This window comes from Macaca mulatta, chromosome 4, assembly GCF_049350105.2.
Source record: "Macaca mulatta isolate MMU2019108-1 chromosome 4, T2T-MMU8v2.0, whole genome shotgun sequence".
NCBI lineage: Eukaryota > Metazoa > Chordata > Mammalia > Primates > Cercopithecidae > Macaca > Macaca mulatta.
The window spans coordinates 171759498-171780352 of record NC_133409.1 but is presented as its reverse complement, the minus strand read 5'-3'; the positions used below and the strand labels follow the sequence as shown (position 1 = coordinate 171780352).

Sequence of the window (20855 nt, the reverse complement as noted above, 5' to 3'; positions counted from 1 at the left end):
CTATTATGATGTAAATAATATCTGTGGTAGCTCGAGTGGGAGTAGGAGACTAACTATGAAAGAGAAAGAAGACGTTTCAAGGAAATGGAAACTTTCTATAGCTTGATTAGGGTAGTGGATGTATACCTTAGTCAAAAGCCACTCATCTGTACACTTAAAATGTGGGAATTTTACAGAAGATAAATTTTACCATGGTAACACTGGTTGAGAAAAAAAATAAAAACCCTTAAAAAAGGTAACTGTGGCCCAGTGCGGTGACTCACACCTGTAATCCCAGCCCTTTGGGGGGCTGAGGCGGGTGGATCATGAGGTCAGGAGTTCGAGACCAGCCTTACTAACATGGTGAAACCCCGTTTCTACTAAAAGTACAAAAAACTAGCTGGGTGTGGTGGCGTGCACCTGTAATCCCAGCTACTCAGGAGGCTGAGGCAGGAGAATTGCTTGAATCTGGGAGGCAGAGGTTGCAGTGAGTGGAGATGGCGCCACTGCACTCCAGCCTGGGCAACAGAGGGCGGCTCCATCTCAAAAAAAAAGAAAAAAAAAGAAAACAGAAAAGTACCTACTCAATGAGGCTTTCCCTGAGTACCCTGTTTAAAACTGCACCCCACTACTCCACTACTCCCTAGCACATATCTCTGTCTAACACACTGCATATTTTTGTCTTGCTTTATCTTCCCTCCTAGAGTGTAACTTCCATGTGGGCAAGAACTTTTGCCTGTTATGTTCAGAGCTGTGGACCATACCAAGAACAGTGCCTAGCACATAATGCATGCTCAATACATTTACATGAATGAATAAATAAAGGAATATATGAATGAATGAATTTACCTTCTTTACTGTTATCAGATGTAAGAGGAGTAGACAGGCTAAAATCATACTGTACTAATATGCTGTGAAACTCAAGACACCAGATTTTAGTCTAATTCCAATTTACAGGGCGAGAAACCCAAGTAAAAGGGTATTAAACATAGACTAAATACATGGGCCAACAGTTGGCATGCTGTGTAAGGTGCTTCATCTAGGCTCTCGGGTGAACTATAGATGTTTACAATAAAGGTAACCAGATATTTGTCTGTACTGTATCCATTGGAAGATAGGGGTGTTTTAGGGAATTAGGGTAAGGGGGAGAGAAGTGAAGTTATTTCTCAAGAGACAGGGTGAGTAGGCTGCTATCTATCACCAAGCAAGCTACTACATTCAGGCCCCTTTTAAGTTCTCAGGGAATTCGTAAGTATCAACTCTTAGGTGTAGTGGGCTCATGACACTTGGGTTGCACATATCTCTGGCTACAAAAATGTGCTGATAAGAACGCGTGATAGACATAATATTCTAACATGAATGTGAGCGCAATTCCACAGAGTTAGAAATCTCACATAGCATCGAATTCCAGACAGTTACAAAAATTCACCTCGTCCACTCTGTTGGAAAGTCCCCGCTATTGAAGATGTTTATCCTGGAGAAAGAGGGCACCTTCAAAGTGGCGAAAGGCTCAGATAGGAGTGGGGACAAAATATAGCAGCATCCCATGGCAACACATTCCTGTCCTAAGCATCACACTCTTCCAAAGAAAAGATCAAGCTGCATTTAAATTTCAGGTGGGGCATGTTTATTTCAGGTAAGCAGTTGATAAAATAAGATTCCAACCTACAAAGTCAGGTGGATGACTCTGCAGTGTGTGACCTGAATGCCACCTCCTTCGGGGCAAACTCCAGCCGATGGCTGATCTCTACTGCACTTAGATGGCACAGCACATACTTTAGCATGTAACTACAACCTGCTTGGTGCTGTGTCCGGGTTGTTAGCTAGCACTGCACCTCTCCTCCCCTGTCCGTCATGAGCATCAGCCTCTCCAGCCCTGATGTTCAGAACACAGCTACCTTATCTCCTCATCGCTTTTATCACTAAAAAACCCTTTCATTTATTGTTTTTCCATCTCTCCTTCTTTTCCCTTACTCTCCACCCACTGTAGAGTCAGTATTCAAGAAAACTGGAGATTGGGAATCAGGTGTGGAAAAGAGTCGGGAGTACTCATACTTCTCATTCCAAGTCCTTCCGATGGTTAAAATTATAAATGCCAGTAGTCGACCCTTTCGATACAAAGGAAAGGAATCTGGGGGAATTCTCGTGGAAGTAGAGAAGGTATTATGGAAGAAAGGTATTTTTGTAAGATCTTGTCTAGAATAGGGTGGCAGAGAAGGGGGCTTAGAAAGAGGGACCGGGGTGAGGCAGGATGAGAAGGGGGGTGAGAGTAAGAGAGAAAATAAACTTAGAGATTCTTAGAGAAGAAGGAGGAAAAAGAAATCCACCCATGGGAATATTGAAGATAACTCAGCAGGGAAGAGCTGGGGCTGGGGAATGAGAGATGAAGATGAGCTGATCTAATGCTTTAAATCTGAGCCAAGAAAACTGAGTGGCAAGGAACGGTGACATCTGTGACTTATTTTGACAGTGTCTTGCTTTGGGCAGTGTGAGGGAGTGTCAGGGTTTTGAGTTACTTGTACATGGAGCTGTCTTGGTTCTCAGGATGGCAGTAGAAGAGATGGAGCATCAAGCAAGACAGCAGGTGAGAGAGAGAGAGTGCGTGTGTGTGTGTGTTTGTGTGTGTGTGTGCTACATTTGAACACCTTAAAGGAGACTCGCCTCCTGCCAACTATATATGGAGCCAGGATCTCCCCACATCCCTATGCTGTGATAGCCGCAGGGGATCATGGCTTCACATCCAGGGGGAACCTTAGATCATACAAGATGGGACCCGCTCTTAGCTCTCCTGTCTTCTGCCACCAAGTTTCCAAAGAGACTTCCTGGAGGAGGAATGATCTTTTCACCCTCATCAACACTGGTAGAGGACTTTTCTCTGAGTAGAAAGTACGTGACACATCATGCATTGGTTGCAAACACCAATACAGTAGGAAGTAAAGCAGCATTTTAGTTGAGATCAAAGGCCAAGTCGGTGCGAGAGATAGAGCATAAACAATTTCCAAGCTTATCTTGTACCACCATTCCCTGGCTCATGCCTTGCAGGCCAACTGGCCTTCTGGCTGTTCCTCAAACACAACTTCTGCACCTGCTCTGTTTGCATAAAAGCTCTGATCTCAGACTTCCAGGTACTCTGCCTCCAGGACCTCCCTATGTAAGGCATCTCCTACAACACCATGTCTCATTTTTAGGTTCTTCATGGCACTTGTCACTCTCTGACATGGTCTAGTGTGTTTATTTATTTCTTTGGCTTCTTTGTGTCTCCACCATTAGCATATGAGCTTCATGATAACAGGGATCTTGTCTATTTTCTCCAGCACTGGGGACAGTGTCTGGCACACAGAAAGTGCTCACTAGATTCTCTTTGAATGAACAAACATGGCTGTGAATGTAATATTTGTACCTCTTATCTTCCATGGAAGGGCTTTGTTCTGCACCAGGTACTGATCCAGTAGATTCTCCCAGTCCTACTATTCCACGTCATGATGGTGGCAGCCCTTAACTAACTAAAGAATGTGGGAGACCAGTGCTAACAGTTCAAGACCCAGTCAAAAGAGCAACGCTGTTAATTAAGGGAGCGAATGTCTGTGGTTCACTTTCGTTGTATTGTTATAAGAAGGTCAGAGGCCCCCCCAGGTGAGTTGAAAGCCCTCTCTTTACTGGGTAAAATAAACCCAATTATGATGGATACACTAGAATTCACAGGCAAAGATGGCTTGGCTCTGTCTTTGATTCATCTCCATAGTTTCTGTTTGAGGCTGGCCTGGACTCTTGTCGGGGAAGGAGGGGTCTGGGGAGGACTGGAGTTATAGATAGGATCTGGACTGGCTGCTGGCTGAGCAGCCACTTTCAACTTTTCAAGGCTCTTGACTTGCTTTGATCACTCAGCCAGTAGCTGCTCAGGGCAGGAACCCTGAGTTTGTGCTTAGCAGGGTCCCGGCTCATGGGCACCCATGTGGAGAGGATGTGCAAACCTCTTTTCTCTGTGGGAGCTCACGCTCAGCTGGCTTCGGCCCAGAGCATCTTAGTCAGGACTGGCCTGAAAGTTGTGTTGCGAAAGGTCAGCCAGCTTCTCCTGTTACCTGTTCCCCAAACTCCATTTCTATGCTCCAACCCTTTCCCCTCATCCTTCATGTATCCCCATGGGCTAAGAGGCCCCAAAGCACAGCTCACCAGCCTGCTCTCCTCAACCCTCCCCACCGTCCCCTCCACTCTCCAGCTTCACCTCAGGTCCTTGTGTTTCCACCAGAAGAGCAGGCCCAAGAGGTGCGGAGTGGAGAGGAGCACTGGGGTACAAAGATTGGATGTCTGGCCACTTCTTTTTATCTTCATGAACTGCAACTTTGGGCAAGTCACTTCTCTCTGAGACTCAGTTTCTGTATTTATAAATCTGGGATAAAAATCCCCAGCCTACTACAAACCAAAAAAGGCCCAGGACCAGATGGATTCACAACCAAATTCTACCAGATGTACAAAGAAGAGCTGGTTCCATTTCTACTGAAACTCTTCCCAAAAATTGAGGGGGAGCGACTCCTCCCCAACTCGTTCTATGAAGCCAGCATCATCCTGATACCAAAACCTATCAAAGACACAACACGAAAAACAAAACAAAACAAACAAACAAACAAAAATAACCACTTCAGGCCAATATCCTTGATGAACATTGATGCAAAAGCCCTCAACAAAATACTAGCAAACCTTATCCAGCAGCCATCAAAAAGCTAATCTGCCACAATCAACTAGGCTTTATCCCTGGGACGCAAGGCTTGTTCAACATACGCATATCAATAAATGCAATGGATCACATAGACAGAACTAAAGACAAAACCCATGTGACCATCTCAATAGATGAAAAAAAGTTTTCAATAAAATTCAACATCCCTTCATGTTAAAAACTCTCAACAAACTAGGTACTGAAGAAACATACCTCAAAATAATAAGAGCCATCTGTGACAAACTCACAGCCAGCACATCACTGAATGGGCAAAAGCTGGAAGCATTCCCCTTGAAAACTGGAGCAAGACAACGATGCCCTCTAACACCACTCCTATTCAACATAGTATTGGAGGCTCTGGTCAGGGCAATCAAGCAAGAGAAGAAATAAAGGGCATCCAAATAGAAAGAGAGGAAGTCTATCTCTGTTCGCAGATGACATGATCCTACAGCTAGAAAACCCCATAGTCTCTGCCCAAACACTCCGTGAGCTGATAAGCAACTTCATCAAAATTTCAGGATACAAAATCGATGTACAAACGTTACTAGCATTCCTATACACCAACAACAGTCAAGCTGAGAGCCAAATCAGAACACAATCCCATTAACAATTGCTGCAAAAAGAATAAAATACCTAAGAATACAGCTAACCAGTGAGGTGAATGATTTCTACAATGAGAACTATAAAACACTGCTCAAAGAAATCAGAGATGACACAAACAAATAGAAAAACATTCCATACTCATAGATAGAAAGAATCAACATCATTAAAATGGACATACTGCCCAAAGCAATTTACAGATTCAATGCTATTCCTATCAAACTACCAATAACGTTCTTCACAGAACTAGAAAAAACTATTTTAAAATTAGTATGGAACCAAAAAAAGAGTCTGAATTGCCAAAGCAATCCTAAGTAAAAAGAACAAAGCAGGAGGTAACACACTACCCAACTTCAAACTATACTACAGGGCTACAGTAACCAAAACAGCATGGTATGAAAACAGACACATAGGCCAATGGAACAGAATAGGGAGCTCAGAAATAAAGCCGTTCATCTACAGTCATCTGATCTTTGATAAAGTTGACGAAAACAAGCAACAGGGAAAGGAGTTCTGTTCAATAAAGGTGCTGGAATAACTGGCTAGCCATTTGCAGAAGATTGAAACTGGATCCCTTCCTTATACTATATACAAAAATCAACTCAAGATGGACTGAAGACTTAAATGTAAAACGCAATACTATAAAACCCCTGAAAGACAAACTAGGCAATACTATCCTGTGCTTAGGAACTGGCAAAGATTTAATGACAAAGATGCCAAAAGCAATCTCGACAAAAGCAAAAATTGACGAATGGAATCTAATTATACTAATGAGCTTCTGCACAGCAAAAGGAACTATCACCAAAGGGAACAGACAGCCTACAGAATGGGAGAAAATATTTGGAAACTATGCATCTGACAAAGGTTTAATATCCAGAATCCATAAGAAATTTTAACAAATTTACGAGAAAAAACAACACCATTAAAAATTTGGCAAAGGACATAAAAAGACACTTCTCAAAAGAAGACATACATGTGACAAACAAGCATATGAAAAAAGCTTAATGTCACTAATCATTAGAGAAATGCACATCAAAACTACAATGAGATACTATCTCACACCAGTCAAGATGGCTATTAACAAAAAATAAAAAAATAACTGATGCTGGCAAGATTGTGGAGAAAAGGGAATGCTTATATACCATTGGTGGGAGTGTAAATTAGTTCAGCCATTGTGGAAAGCAGTGTGGGGATTTCTCAAAGGCCTAAAGACAGAAATACCCTTTGACCCAGCAATTCCACTACTGGGTATATACCCAAAGAAATAGAAATCATTCCATCATAAAGACACATGCACACGTTATGTTTATTGTAGCACTATTCACAATAGCCAAGACATGGAATCAACTTAAATGGCCATCAAGGATAGACTGGATAAAGAAAATATGGTACATACACACCATGGAATGCTATGCAGCCATATAACAGAAGGAGAGCATGTTCTTTGCAGAAACATGGATGGAGTTGGAAGCCATTATCCTCAGCATACTAACACAGGAACAGAAAACCAAACACCGCATGTTCTTACTTATAAGTGGGAGCTAAATGATGAGAACACATGGGCACATGTCGGGGAACAACACACACTGGGAACTAACTGAGGGTGGGGGCGAGAGGAGGGAGAGGAGCAGAAAAAACAACTAATGGGTACTAGGTTTAGTACCTGGGTCACCAAATAGTCGATACAAAAAACCTTCAGGACATGAATTTGCCTATGTAACAAATCTGTATATGTACCCCTGAACCTAAAGTAAAAGTTAAAAAAAAAAAATCCCTGGACTATCTAGCTCAGAGAGGCTCTTAGTTTGAAAAGGACAATGGATGGTGTGCAAATTGAAGGTCACATTATCCTTCTAGGCTGAGAGGTTCACAGTTCACAGTTCTTGAGTAACTGGCCTGGGCAATACAGTTTGATCTAATACACAATAAACTAATTGACAGTTGGCTGCTAATGGCCAAAGAGTGCAAGGGTTATACCATTTACATGGTATACAAACAAGGTAACATATATATCTCTCCAATCTTTTCATGTATATCCAGTCCTAAGGAGGAAATTATTGCAGGTACAGGATTTCAGTCTGACCTCAAAAGGCAACACCTTACGGGAAAAGAGTCTGTTGAACACTCAAGCCATGGTTTTGACAATTATCCTCTTGGCCAAGCTCAAGGGTATACATACAAAGTCTTGTATCATCTGGGCAGGGCCAAAGATGCTACCAAAGGCGACCATCACCATTACATAACTCATTATTTTGCAACTCTTGCCTCATCCAAACTGTGTTTTTCTCTCAGTTCAGTTTCTCTTTCTAATGACCTGATTACAAATTGCAAAGGCCAGGCAGACCTGGGCAACCTCAAACAGAAATCTCATCATCTGCTTTGGCAACTTCCTCCATGACTAACTGTCGAGCAGAAATACAGACTCACAGACTCTCTGAGTGGGCAGGATCTTGGAGGTTGGCAGGCCTGGTCTTCCCTCAATGTCACTGGTACATCAACACAATGATTGACTTATTGAGCCCCTACTTAGTGCCAGAGGTCATGGTGGGTGCTGGAGGGGATATGACTAAGACATTGAACAAGGCCCTGCCACTGACCTCACAGTGGGGAGACAGGTGAGTGAGCAAGGGGTCGGGATGCCCTGATACACATAGCGTAGGTAAACACTCGGGGGCTCATGTCAGGGAATGTCACCCAGGGTCGGCGGTGGTGGTCAGAAAGCTGTGTTGGCAGAGGTGGAGTCTTTCCACACTCCCTTGTCTTTCTTGATATATAATTGACAAACAAAAATTTATACAGGGTAAAGTGTACAATTTGTTTTATGTATGCATCGTGGATGCCACAATAATCAAATGAACCAGCATTTCTATCACCTCACAGAGTTGCCATTTTCTTTTGAGAAGTGGATTCTTAAAGGGAGAAAAGAAGTGAGCTGGCAAGAGATTCACAGGTGGAAGAGAGATGTTCCAGGAAGAGTTTACAGCATGTGAGAGGGACGTGAGCCAGAAAGGAAGAGAAATGGGAAGAAGGAGGGGAGAGACAGAGAGGGCCAAGTGACCAGGACCAGGACCAGGACCAGGAAAGAAAGCTGAGCTCTTTGCATATTTAGGGAACTGCCAGGAGTCCCCAGGCTGGAATGTGAAGTTCAAGGCCAGGAGCAGAGGGAGCTGAGGCTGGAGCAGTAAGATGGATGAGTTCAGGAGGGGCTTCATGGAGTCAGGACTTCATCCTGATGGGGTTCAGGACATGCTGCCCCCCAAAATAGAACATTGGCATTTGAGAAAACAGCAGAAGCAGGAAGGCCACTCTCACCTTCCCTTGTTCTACCCTCCTCTCTGAGGCAGGTCATCAGTCCCAGGAAGGATTTCCTGACTTTCCCCTGAAGTAGGAAGTTGGACCCTGGTGTGAGTGATGTCCACATACTCAGAGGAAAGGAACATCCTCATTTCTGAAGACACAAGGACACAGAGGAGACTCTGAGCCAAAAAACCTGGCGACATTCCCTCCAGGTTATCACCCGCTTTGCTCGGTCACACCTCTCCATGACTGTCCACTCTTCATCCAACCCAGCATAGCAAATCCACAGGTTTCCGTTTCTCTGAGTCTTCATTTCCTCTCAAAGACTTCTGTGTCATGTAAAACTTGTACTCTATGTGTTTGTATGTTCTTCTCTTGTTCGTCTGTCTTTCATTATAGGGGCCTCAGCCATGAATCTAGCAGTGGGAGAAGACATCTTGCCAGCCCTACAATCCCAAAAGCAACAAGGGACCCTGGAGGGTTGTGAGCAACACAGTCATCGGGGAACACCAGATGGCTACTGAGGTTTCTCCAGTGGCCCATGGGCGCCAACTTCTTTCACTGTAAGGTGGGTCAAGTGGTTCACCCATGTATGTTCAAGGGGGTCCCAGAGCTGCCTCCACACAGACACAGGTGGGGGCCCTTTCCAGTCTCCCTGCTCTTCCACCGGCCATGTTGCCAATCTCTGAAGACTTTCTGAGCCTACTCTGCCCCAAGTTTCCTTTTCTTCAGGGTTAACATGTCTAATCCCTTCTCCATTCTCTAGAAAAGTTGGTTGTCTACTAATATTCCTTCAGCCTCTGGGTGTAGATGGAGCATACAGATCTTGTCCTTGTGGGCAGTGTAGATGTTTACAGACACCGAGCCCACTTGCTCTGCCATTTCACCATCGAATCTGGACGTTTGCTCTTTGGTTAACTCATTTACCCACAGCGGCTCGGTGGCTGGCCTCTTTCTCTTCTCTTTTGCCTATTCCCCCCAGAACATACACTTTTTATATTGCTTTAGTTAAGCCTCAAGTTTAATCATTTGGTTGCTTTATACAACTTCTTTATCTGAAGCTAAGAATATCTTAATTTAGATACCCTAATGTCCACCAGCAACATGGCATCATGGTGAGGAATGGTACTGTCAGTCAGAAAGACCAGAGTTTAAATTTTGGCTCAATTATGTAATACTTGTGTGACTTCAGGCAAGTGACTAAACCTCTTTGAGCTTCTGTTTCTTCATCTCTATAAGGCCATCAATATCTAGCTTTGTGAGCTGTGAAGATCTCAGTTAATATAGGTAACATCCTTGTATACAGTACCACGAGCGATCCAATGCCTATTAAAAACAGAAGTGGCAGCGGTAATAGCAATGACGATCTCGCTCTTCTACTTACAGGTGTATAATCTGGACTCATTATTTAATCAGAGCCTCAGTTTCTCCATGAAAGCTGAGATCTTTGCATATTTAGGGAGCTGCCAGGAGTCCCCAGGCAGAGTTGTGTGAGGATTCAATGGGATAAAGGCACATGCGGCACACAGTAGGTTCTTCAAGCATGAATGTGTCCTTGCCTTTCTCCCGCCAGTGGATTCTCCTGTCCCCTTGAACAATCACCTTTATTGCTAGGCTTTCACCTCCATCTCCAGATGTTCCCGTCGGGTCCCAGGCTCTTTCTCAGAGAATGTCCTCTGAGAACATCGGGATCCCCTTTTCGGTTGACCAAGATCAGATTGTTATTTTTCTGTCCCTGTTTTTCTCTTTCCTGGCTGTTAGGGGCTGAATTGTGTCTTCCCTCCCCATGAAAGGGTATGTGGGAGCCCTATCTCCCTGCACCTGTGAATGTGACTTTATTTGGAAACAGGGTCTTTGCAGATTTCATCAAGTTAAGATGAGGTCATGAAGATGGGCCCTGATCCAATATGACTGCAATTTTTGTCAAAGGGGAAGAGAATGCTGGGAGACATAGAGGGAGAAGGCGGCCCTGTGAAGATGGAGGCACAGGTGTGAGAAATGCTGCCACAAGCCCAGGAATGCCCGGGGCTGCTGGAAGCTGAAAGAGGCAAAGAAGATCCTCCCCGGAAGGTTCAGAGAGAGTGTGGCCCTGCGAGCACCTTGATTTTAGACTGCTGGCCTCCAGAACTGTAAGAAAATCTATTTCTGGATCTGAAGCCACCCAGTTTATGGTACTTTGTAACAGCAGCTCTGGGAAGCTGACATAGTGGCCCCACTACTAGAGTCCATAGGACTGAAATGTTTATTAGTTTGTAAAACAAACATTTCTAAAGTCCACCTTTAACATGGAAAACCTGGTGACTCAAATTGGAGCTGTGTTACATCATTATATAGAAAATGAAATAGATTGGATGGAATCGGGGCAGGGTGATTAAGAAAAAAAGAAAATTGCTTAAAAAGACCCAAGCCACCACCTTGCTCATGGATAAGAGAAAACAACTCGTAAAAGTTGAAAAGGATTAAATGAATGTCACGGCAGGAAGAGTGATGGGGGCCATAATTCAACGGTCTCGGGGAGCTGGCATTTTCATGCTGATTTAATCTAAGATTTCAGCTTGAACAAGGGATAAGGTTTACAGACTAAAAATTAGCCACAAGGTATAACTTTACCTCTGGCTTAACAGAAGACTGAAAGAATAAAGCAAGCAGCTGTGTCAGAACTTGCCAGGCAACATGAAATACTGTGGTTTGAACAAAGCCCAGTTGGGCTGAGAATGAATTACAGGAAGAAAGGCAGGAAGAAAAAGAAAGAGCTCCGGGGCTATTTATTCTTTGTGTACAGGACGCATTGAAGAAAGTACTGAGTCCCACGTCACCAACCCAGCTGGAAAACGTGGGGGCAACCAAAGAACAGAGAACGTGAGTCACCAGCTCCTCGCTCTCAGGAGCTCCATATTTGGGAGCCCAGCAAAGGGCTTATCATTTTTCGGATGGAGTCCCGTGGGTTCTGGGGCTGCTGCTAGCTTCAGCTAAACGTGGTGCGTGTCTTCAAAATTAGAACTGACAATGATGCAACTTAGTGTTTCAGGGGAAAATAGTACCTAGATCTCAGCAGAGCGGGGACAGAGGAAGACATGGGCCGCACGCTGTTGCCCGTGCCTCAGCCAATCAGCTGGTCAGCCCTCTTGAACTGTTGAAGACTACCATGGACATTTGCTGTTTTCACCTACTCAGCATCTGTTCCTCCTCTGCTTCTAGGAACCATCTTTGGACTTTCTTTTGGGGGACTTGCATTTCTCTATTCTTAGACCCCGGTGCCAGGGATGGGTGCATGGTCACAGTTTGGACAGTCAGAGTATTCCATTGTCCTGGGGGCAGCAACTGGTTTAGGGAAGGGGCATAGCACAAGTCAGCCCAAACAGAGTCCATCCTAGGGACTTGTATAAAAGCTACTGGGGACGAGATGCCGTCAGCTGGGTTTCTGGGAGGATGGGGGTGTGTGGAGCTGCATCTGACCATCTTGCTATGGGTTCAAAGAGGGACATGTCCTGATGAGATGGAGCCCCTGTATCCAGTTGTGCCTGAAGCTCTTTTCTGCTACCTAAGCCGATATACTCCATCCTTTTGTTTTCTTTTACTGGCAAACTAAAGAATTCTGACTAATACACAGATCTCAGTAGGGCACAGTAGGTGCCATAGCAAACATCACACAAATATATGGAAACTAGAGAGAAAATGTACATGGTATGGTGGGTCTGAAGTCAGATAGAGGAGACATGGACACAGGAATAGTCCAGAGTATTTTAGAATACTTATGAGTATTTCAAAACACATAAAATAAGGGTATTACTCCCTTAAATCCTTCTGGAATGAGGGAATAAAAACAAATATGGTTTTTAAAAGAAAACCATAGTAATTTAGTAAGAACATCTCAAGGGGGCTAGAAAAATAAAAAAATAAAAATAAAAACCAATAGTAATTTGAATTCTTCTTGCAGTAATATGGCATAATAGCAACAACAACAACAACAATAATAAATCAGCCAAAATGCAAGAACTGTGGGTGTAGTGAAGTCTCCAATCTAGGGTGACGAATTCATCCTGGTTGGTCTGGGACTATCACTGTTTTAAAACTGAACGCTCTAATTTCTGGGAGACCTTCAGTCTTGGGCAGACCTGAATGGTCAGTCACATGTTTTCAGGTCATTTTACTTTTCTGAGCCTTGGTTCTTCATCAATGAATGGGGCCTATGTGGCAGGAGGAGGTGGTAGTAGAAACATCCATGGTTTTCATACCATATTTTTGAGAGCTTTAGATATATATATACATATATATATAGAGAGAGAGAGAGAGAGAAAGAGAGAGACAGAGTCTCGCTCTGTCACCCAGGCTGGAGTGCAGTGGCCGGATCTCAGCTCACTGCAAGCTCCGCCTCCTGTGCTCACACCATTCTCCTGCCTCAGCCTCCCGAGTAGCTGGGACTGCAGGCGCCTGCCACCACGCCTGGCTAATTTTTTGTATTTTTTAGTAGAGACAGGGTTTCACCATATTAACCAGGATGGTCTCGATCTCCTGACCTCGTGATCCACCTGCCTCAGCCTCCCAAAGTGCTGGGACTGCAGGCGTGAGCCACCGTGCCCAGCTGAGAGCTCTAGATTTTTATAAAGGGCTGCAACGGCCACTGCGGAAAGGAAAGTATGAAGCAACCTCCACTCCACTTCTGCTGCAGTCAACGGAGTTTCTTTTCTATGTGTTTCAATCGAGATCTGCCTAACATTTGTTAGGGGTGGGGAAACCTGCTCTCTGAGGGACCTCCCTCTAGAATTGCATGACTTTTTCTCTTTGTTATGGGGCAAATGGCTCTTATAGACCACTGGTTCCCGCACCTGGCTGATCCTAAGAGTCACCTGGGAAGCCTTAAAACTAATTACTAGCTACCACACCTGGATATTTCTACTCCGTTGGAATTGGGTGGAGCCAGGGATCTGTATTTTTAAAAAATCTTTGCAGGTGTCATACATATAAATTATTCACAAATGTCAGTATGCTAACTATCATTAAGAATATATTACTTTCCACACATCTCGCAAATGGCCAGGACACATCTTTGTTTGAGACACCATGTTCCCACACATCTTAAATTTTCCATGCATCAGGAAAGCTTGTTAAAACACAGATGGCTGGGCCCCACCCCCAGGGTTTCCGTTTCAGTAAGGCTGGGCGGGGCTGGAATTTGCATTTCTAAGATACTCCCAGGTGGGCGTCTGCCACCTTCAGTAGCATCCAGTAGCATCATTTTAGATCACAGGTTCACTTGAGTGTCTTGACTGGTCTCTTTAATCGGTGTCATCATTATAACCCACACCCCACCCTTTCTCCTCCCCCTGGTACAGCACTCAGTAAATTACTGATGAATAAATGTGTGGATAAATGTTTTATGGCCTTAATGACGTGACCTTTCAACCATCTTTCTAAAGAATATTGTGAATTACACCCTTTCACATGTAAGAAAAGTTCCTGCTGGTATCTAAGGAATATTGTCTCATGGGACCTCAGCTGAGGACATGGGTGGGGCAACAGGATTTCCCGCTCTCAGCTTTAGAGACTTTGTGCTGAGTACAATGAGGCGACTGCCGCCTTCTGTTCTGGAGCCTCTAGCCAAACCCACTGGGGTCTCGTCAAGGCTCCATTTCTTGGAGCTCCATTTTGCTTCGTTTTTCACTTTTGAAGGCTGGCAGATTTCCTTTTCACCCACCAATTCCTTTCTGGCTTTCTTTAGCATGTTGTCATATTTAAGTTTTTAAATTGATTTGCTGGGATATTACACAAACGTCTTCTTGCTGCTCTAACACTTTACTCCTGTGGATAAACTTGTCATTATCCCTCTGGAAGCCCCAAATGACCACTCCTATCCCTGCGCAGGCCCTGATCACACCCGCATCCTTTGGCTTGTTTTTCTTCTCCATTGGTGCTGCCACAGCGGCGGGCAGCTTGGCACTGTCTTTCCACACATCTTCAGCAGTCTGAGAAATGTTTCTTGGACTACAGAGACCTATTCATGGCCACGACCCAGACCTCAAGGCTAGGCACACCCCAAATAAAGTTAGAAAGGAAGAGAAAGCCACTGACCATTATTAACCACTAAATAGGGAGCGCCCGGTCCAAGTTCTGCAGGAACATTCAGAGGGTGTTTAACTGGCTTTGCAACTTTTATGTAACTACTTGGAATCAGAAACAACACCCAGAAAATAAATACAAATAATAAAGTAACTTTTAAAAAAGATTCCCTCTCTTTTCAGGCTCTTGCTTCCGTGCTGATTATGCAGACGGTCGATTAATTAGTATCTAGTCTTACTGCCCCCAAGAAAACAAGATGTGTGCACAAACAGGCAGGAAGCAGCGGGCCTTCCCAACTCCTCCTTGGAAAGAGAGTTTGGTTCTGACCAGAACATATACTTATGGAGAAGTAATCTTTTCTAAGTCAGTTCTACAAGAACGGCCTAGCTGAATGGCAGTGAGACTGTGGTGATGAGTCAAAGTAGCCTTTGCCTTTCTTCCACCCAGGCTGTCCCTGTGGGTCCCGCCTCCGGAGGCAGTCATTCAACTAAAGAAGCTACGAGGGCCGGGTGCAGTGGCTCAAGCCTGTAATCCCAGCACTTTGGGAGGCTGAGGCAGGTGGATCACGAGGTCAGGAGATCGAGACCATCCTGGCTAACCCGGTGAAACCCCGTCTCTACTAAAAAATACAAAAAACTAGCCGGGCGAGGTGGCAGGCGTCTGTAGTCCCAGCTACTCAGGAGGCTGAGGCAGGAGAATGGCGTGAACCCGGGAGGCGGAGCTTGCAGTGAGCCGAGATCGCGCCACTGCACTCCAGCCTGGGCGACAGAGCGAGGCTCCGTCTCAAAAAAATAAAAGAAGAAGAAGAAGAAGAAGCTATGAGGCTGCACGGTGACTCACGCCTGTAATCTCAGCACTTTGGGAGGCCAAGGCGGGCGGATCACGAGGTCAGGAGATCGAGATCATCCCGGCCCACATGGTGAAACCCCATCTCTACTAAAAATACAAAAAATTAGCCAGGTGTGCGTGGTGTGCGCTTGTAGTCCCAGCTACTTGGGAGGCTGAGGCAAGGGAATCTCTTGAAGCCAGGAGGGGGAGGTTGCAGTGAGCTGAAATGGAGCCACTGCACTCCCAGTCTGGTGACAGAGCAAGACTCCAATGACTCTACTATTATATAACGTGAGCAGCACTGCAGGAATAACACCCCTTTCCTGATGTCAGAAGCTACAGAAACACCTGCCCGTGCAGAGTGCTCCTCCAGTGCAAACTGTTCTGGAAGGCTTGGCCATGTGTGCCCTGGAAAGTTCTGGAATCTTTTTGGTGTTGGATTAATGACATCCATGTTTCAGAAAACACCTCCAAAACTGGCTGACAGGAAAACTGTGTTAGAGAATAAATAAAATGGAGCGTTTCAAAAGTTTTCCACTGAGAAGCAGTTTGAAGAGTCAAATCACCCAGAGGAAAGCTGGGTATTTTCTCGTAGGTAGCCTTGCAGGCTCTGTGAACATGGGAGGTGGTGGTTGACAGGGTGGTTGGAGGAAGGACTAAAACTGACCTGCGTGCCACTCTTAATAATTGCCTATTGATTTAGAATCAGGACGTTCCCCCCGGGTTTTACAAAATACATGTAGTCTTCCATGTGAAAGATTATGGGATGGCCGGGCGTGGTGGCTCAAGCCTGTAATCCCAGCACTTTGGGAGGCCGAGACGGGCGGATCACGAGGCCAGAAGATCGAGAGACGATCCCGGCTAACACGGTGAAACCCCGTCTCTACTAAAAAATACAAAAAAACTAGCCGGGCGAGGTGGCGGGCGCCTGTAGTCCCAGCTACTCGGGAGGCTGAGGCAGGAGAATGGCATAAACCCGGGAGGCGGAGCTAGCAGTGAGCTGAGATCCGGCCACTGCACTCCAGCCTGGGTGACAGAGCAAGACTCCGTCTCAAAAAAAAAAAAAAAAAAAAAAAAAAGATTATGGGATGAGGGGGGCGGAGGGAGTGTTGCAACGAGAGTTTTAAACAACTGTTACCATTCATAAAGACCTAGGAAATTCAAACACTGAGAGGGGGGCTAAGGTCACACCATCGGCAGGCAGGAAGAGTGAGAAAGGCAGCCTTGCTGTGCTTAGCTATGTATCTTATCACGGGGGAGAGGCAAACTGTGCAATTCTCAAAGTTCATCTTCTTAATGGTGAGTCGGGAACAAATATTTTGTAAGAGGCACATTAAGTCTGAAAAGCTTAGAGAGACTTGAGAGAGCTTCTGTATATAATGGAGAGAATTTAAAATTCCTGTTCTACTCTATCCTGTTCTGTTCTCCAGGTAGAGTGGCAAGCTGGCAAACCCCCCAGAAAGGAAAGGCTAGAGGGGTTACAGAGACAGAGAGCCAGCAATGGTTTCACGTGGTACAGGGTGGAGGAATGTCAGGGGAGGGTATATATTTATCTCTGTGTTAGGAAACTGTTGGAGAAACAAGCTGAAGCTTTCTATAAAGCCTTCCTGTTTACCCTTGAAAGAATCAGAAGCAAATGGGCCTTTGCCCAGGAGGCTACAGGGTCATTTGCCATACTTGGATTTCTCTGAGAAAGCGGATAGAGGAAGCCTCTGCCCAGTGTCCTGGAATTCTGAAGACGTACCCAAATGGCTTCAGAGAACAAATCCCTATCTGTCCCTATTTCACTAGTTCACTTTTTGTAAATTCACATTAATGGAGATAACTACAGATACACCCGTTCAAAGTTATCTGTAAGTTCCTCTCATTCTCTGTACAAACTTTACTTTTGCCCCCACATTCTTCCAGCCATCTTCCTTTAGAACGATGGCTGGAAGTCATTACAGCAGCTCCTCAAGGGCCGCTTCCGCCATGGTTAAGGCAGAATTGAATAATTTTGTCTTTCATAATATCCCAAACAAGTTGCCACATGTTAACCCTGGACTCCAAGGAAACCCATCCTATAAGATTGGCATTCAACCTGCGAACCACTGTCTTTGTCATGAAGATGTTCTCTTGTTGAGGGAGTTTAATGTATTGGTGCACCATTTTGTTGCCAGATAGCAAGTCGTTTGAGACCTGCTTCATGCCATGGGGGACAAACCACATCTTGAAGTGGCATGGTTGACAACTGTGTCAAAAAATAAAATAAAATAAGGCCTGATCAAATAATCCTCTGAAATTCCTGCCTGTATCATGAAAGGAGGATGTTTGATGAGCAGAAGTTGGTGTGGGATTCATAACTAAACTGTCCATCTGTGGGAGAATTCTGCAGGCTTCCATCACTAGTGTGTGACACAGCGAAGAGACGACAGTCCTATCCAGCTCCCAAATCTGTGGTTCCAGGGCACTGCTATTGGAACGAGGCTCAGTCTTGGGTGCCACTCAAAAGGGAAAGTGTGGATGGATTAAAGAGCGATCAAGCAAAAGAAACCTCTGTCAGGGTGAAGAGGGTGTGATATATGAGGAAAGGGGTCAAATACAGAAAGTATTGTAGAGCAGAAGAAGAACTCCCAAAGGAGAGTATGAGTAAGAGTCTGCCAGGGATTTAAGAAGAGTCTTAAGGCAGAGCAGAAAATGAATAACCCACACACGGGTGAGAACTGTGTGGTCACCACTTAGCCAGGTGACATGGTTTCCTCTGTGTCCCCACTCAAATCTCATGTCGAAATATAGTCCCCAGTGTTGGAGGTGGGGCCTGGTGGGAGGTGATTGGATCACGGGGGCAGATTTTTCCCTGGTTGCTGTTCTCCTGATAGTGAGTGAGTTCGCATGAGATCTGATTGGTTAAAAGTGTGTGGCACCTCCATGTTCTCTCTCTCTTCCTCCTGCTCCAGCTATGGAAGATGTAGTTGCTCCCCCTTCACCTTCTGCCATGACTGAAAGTTTCCTGAGGTCTCCCCAGAGGCTGAGCAGATGCCAGCATCATGCTTCCTGTACAGCCTGCAGAACCGTGGGCCAATCAAACCTCTTTTCTTTATAAATTACCCAGTCTCAGGTATTTCTTTATAGCAGTGTGAGAACTAACTAATACATCAGGGAAGGGTACCACTCCTTGCCTGCATGGAGCATTCAAGAAGCAACAATGAGCACTTTGGTCTCCACATTCTGTGGGCAATGGAAGAGAAAGAACAGAAAAGGCAGAGAGGAGTGTCCACCCAGATCCTAGAGGTGGGCCAAAGTAAAACTAATGTATCAGCTTGTTTGTGTGTATGACTATATGCGTACATGTGTGTGATGCATGAGTGGTACTTTTTTCTTATTGCCATTTACTTTTGGGGTACTCAAGCTTTATTCAAAAAGTGAAATAGTGGAGGAATGGTCTCCAGAAATAAGCAACTTGTTCTGGAAATAAGAAAACAGCCTTTGACAAGGCTGGTTTGGGATTTTGCTAGAGGACACCTGTGTCCTCAGACAGCAGTGTCATGGGGTCAGAGCTGTAGGGATGGGGGTCCTGGTTAAAGTCTGGCCAAACTCTAGGTCATATCCTCTTTATCTCCTGTATTAGGCCATTCTTGCATTGCTATAAGGAAATGCCCGAGACTGGGTTATTTATAAGAAAAGAGGTTAAATTGGCTCATGGTTCCGCAGGCTGTACAGAAAGCACAGAAGTTTCTGCTTCTGGGGAGGTCTCAGGAGGCTTACAATCATGGTGGAAGGTGGAATAGGAGCAGGTACGTCACATCGTGAAAGCAGGAGCAAGAGAGAGAGAGTGGCAGGGGGCAGGGGGGAGGTGCCTCACACTTTCACACAACCAGATCTCATAAGAACTCACTATCACAAAGATAGCACCAAGTGATGAGGGATCCACCACGTGATCCAAACACCTCCTACCAGGCCCCACCTTCAGCACTGGAGATTACAATTCAACATGAGATTTTTGGGTGGGGACAAAAACCTAAACTATATCATCCCTGTTCACAGTGGTGGTTAGGAAATGCTTATAGCTGATGAAAGAAAAAAATCATGTCATTTTTATTTAAGAAACTTAGGAGTATACAAAGAACATTTATACAATCTAATTGCGACCCTAAAGAACAACATTCAACATTACATTGGAAGCTCTAGGAGTTTATAGGAGGGAGAAAGCACTGGGGGCTGAGATGGGCTGGGGTGTTCAAGAAGTAGGTGGTATGTGAGCTGAGCCTGGCATATGGAGAGAAAGGAGAAATTAGTCTGAGCAAAGGCAGAGCTACAGATGTTCAAGGAATATTTAGGAGACTGCACACCAGAAAAAAGTCTTCATGAACTGTGCTGTGCTGGTTGTAATGAACTGAATGGCTATATCACCTCCAAATTTATATGTTGAACTCCCAAGCCCCAATGTGATGGTGATAGAAGGGTAGGGCTTTGGGAGGTGATTACATTATGAGGGTGACGCCTCCTGAATGGATGTAGTGCCCTTATAAAAGAGATCCCAGAGAGCTCTCTACCTCTTTTGCTGCCATGTGAGAATACAATGAGAAGGCAGCAATCTGCAACTCAGAAGAGGGCCCTCACCAGGCACCCTGATTTCAGAATGTTAGAACTGTGACAAATAAATGTATGTTGTTTACAAGCCGCCTAGTCTATGTTACTCGGTTCTAGCAGCCCAAACTGATGAGGACACTGACATAATTCCATTTTCATCCCTCTCTCTCTCTCTGTTCTCTGTGTTCTGCCTCTTGCTTCACCTTTGCATGTCTTCAGCCATTTAGTCGCAGCCATTTAGACTCAGCTAGTAGCAACCAGGGCTACCATAAGCACTTTGATCCTTATATTCTAAAAGCTAACCATCTTATTTTTTTCTAGATGCCCTTATTTGTTCTTCAAATTATGGTATTAACCACAGTCACACTATTCTTTCACTACAACTCTTGCTTGCTTTTCTCACCAAAAGGAGATGTTTGTGTAGGTGTCAAAATCTGGCACTGCGTTGACTACAGTCACCCGGGAAATAGCCACCTACTCACTTGGGATATGCCATGAATTGCCAGACCCAAAGATGAAGCTCTTTTATTAAATGGAAGTGCATTAGCATTTGAGTGTTAATGGAGCAGACCTTTAATAAACAGTCACCATGTGTGAATTCTATTCTTGGATCTGTGGGATTAGAAATGACTAAGAAGTTTACAAAATTTTTATTTATTGGAAGGGACAGATGTATAACAACTAACAATGCTAATGTTGAAATAAACGATTGCTCTAAGACTGTTTCATCTTACTCTATGACCATATGGCAATCTGCATTGATGATGCGTATTTTTTAACATAAAAATTGAAAGGATTCTTCTAGCCCTGTTCC

The 20855-nt window shown here is 44.7% G+C and overlaps 1 protein-coding gene across 2 annotated transcripts in view; it reads right to left on the bottom strand.

Moving 5' to 3' along the window:
- NEDD9 (neural precursor cell expressed, developmentally down-regulated 9) overlaps positions 1 to 20855 on the bottom strand; it is a 201339-nt gene that overhangs the window by 160519 nt on the left and 19965 nt on the right. The gene's annotated exons all lie outside the window — the stretch shown is intronic.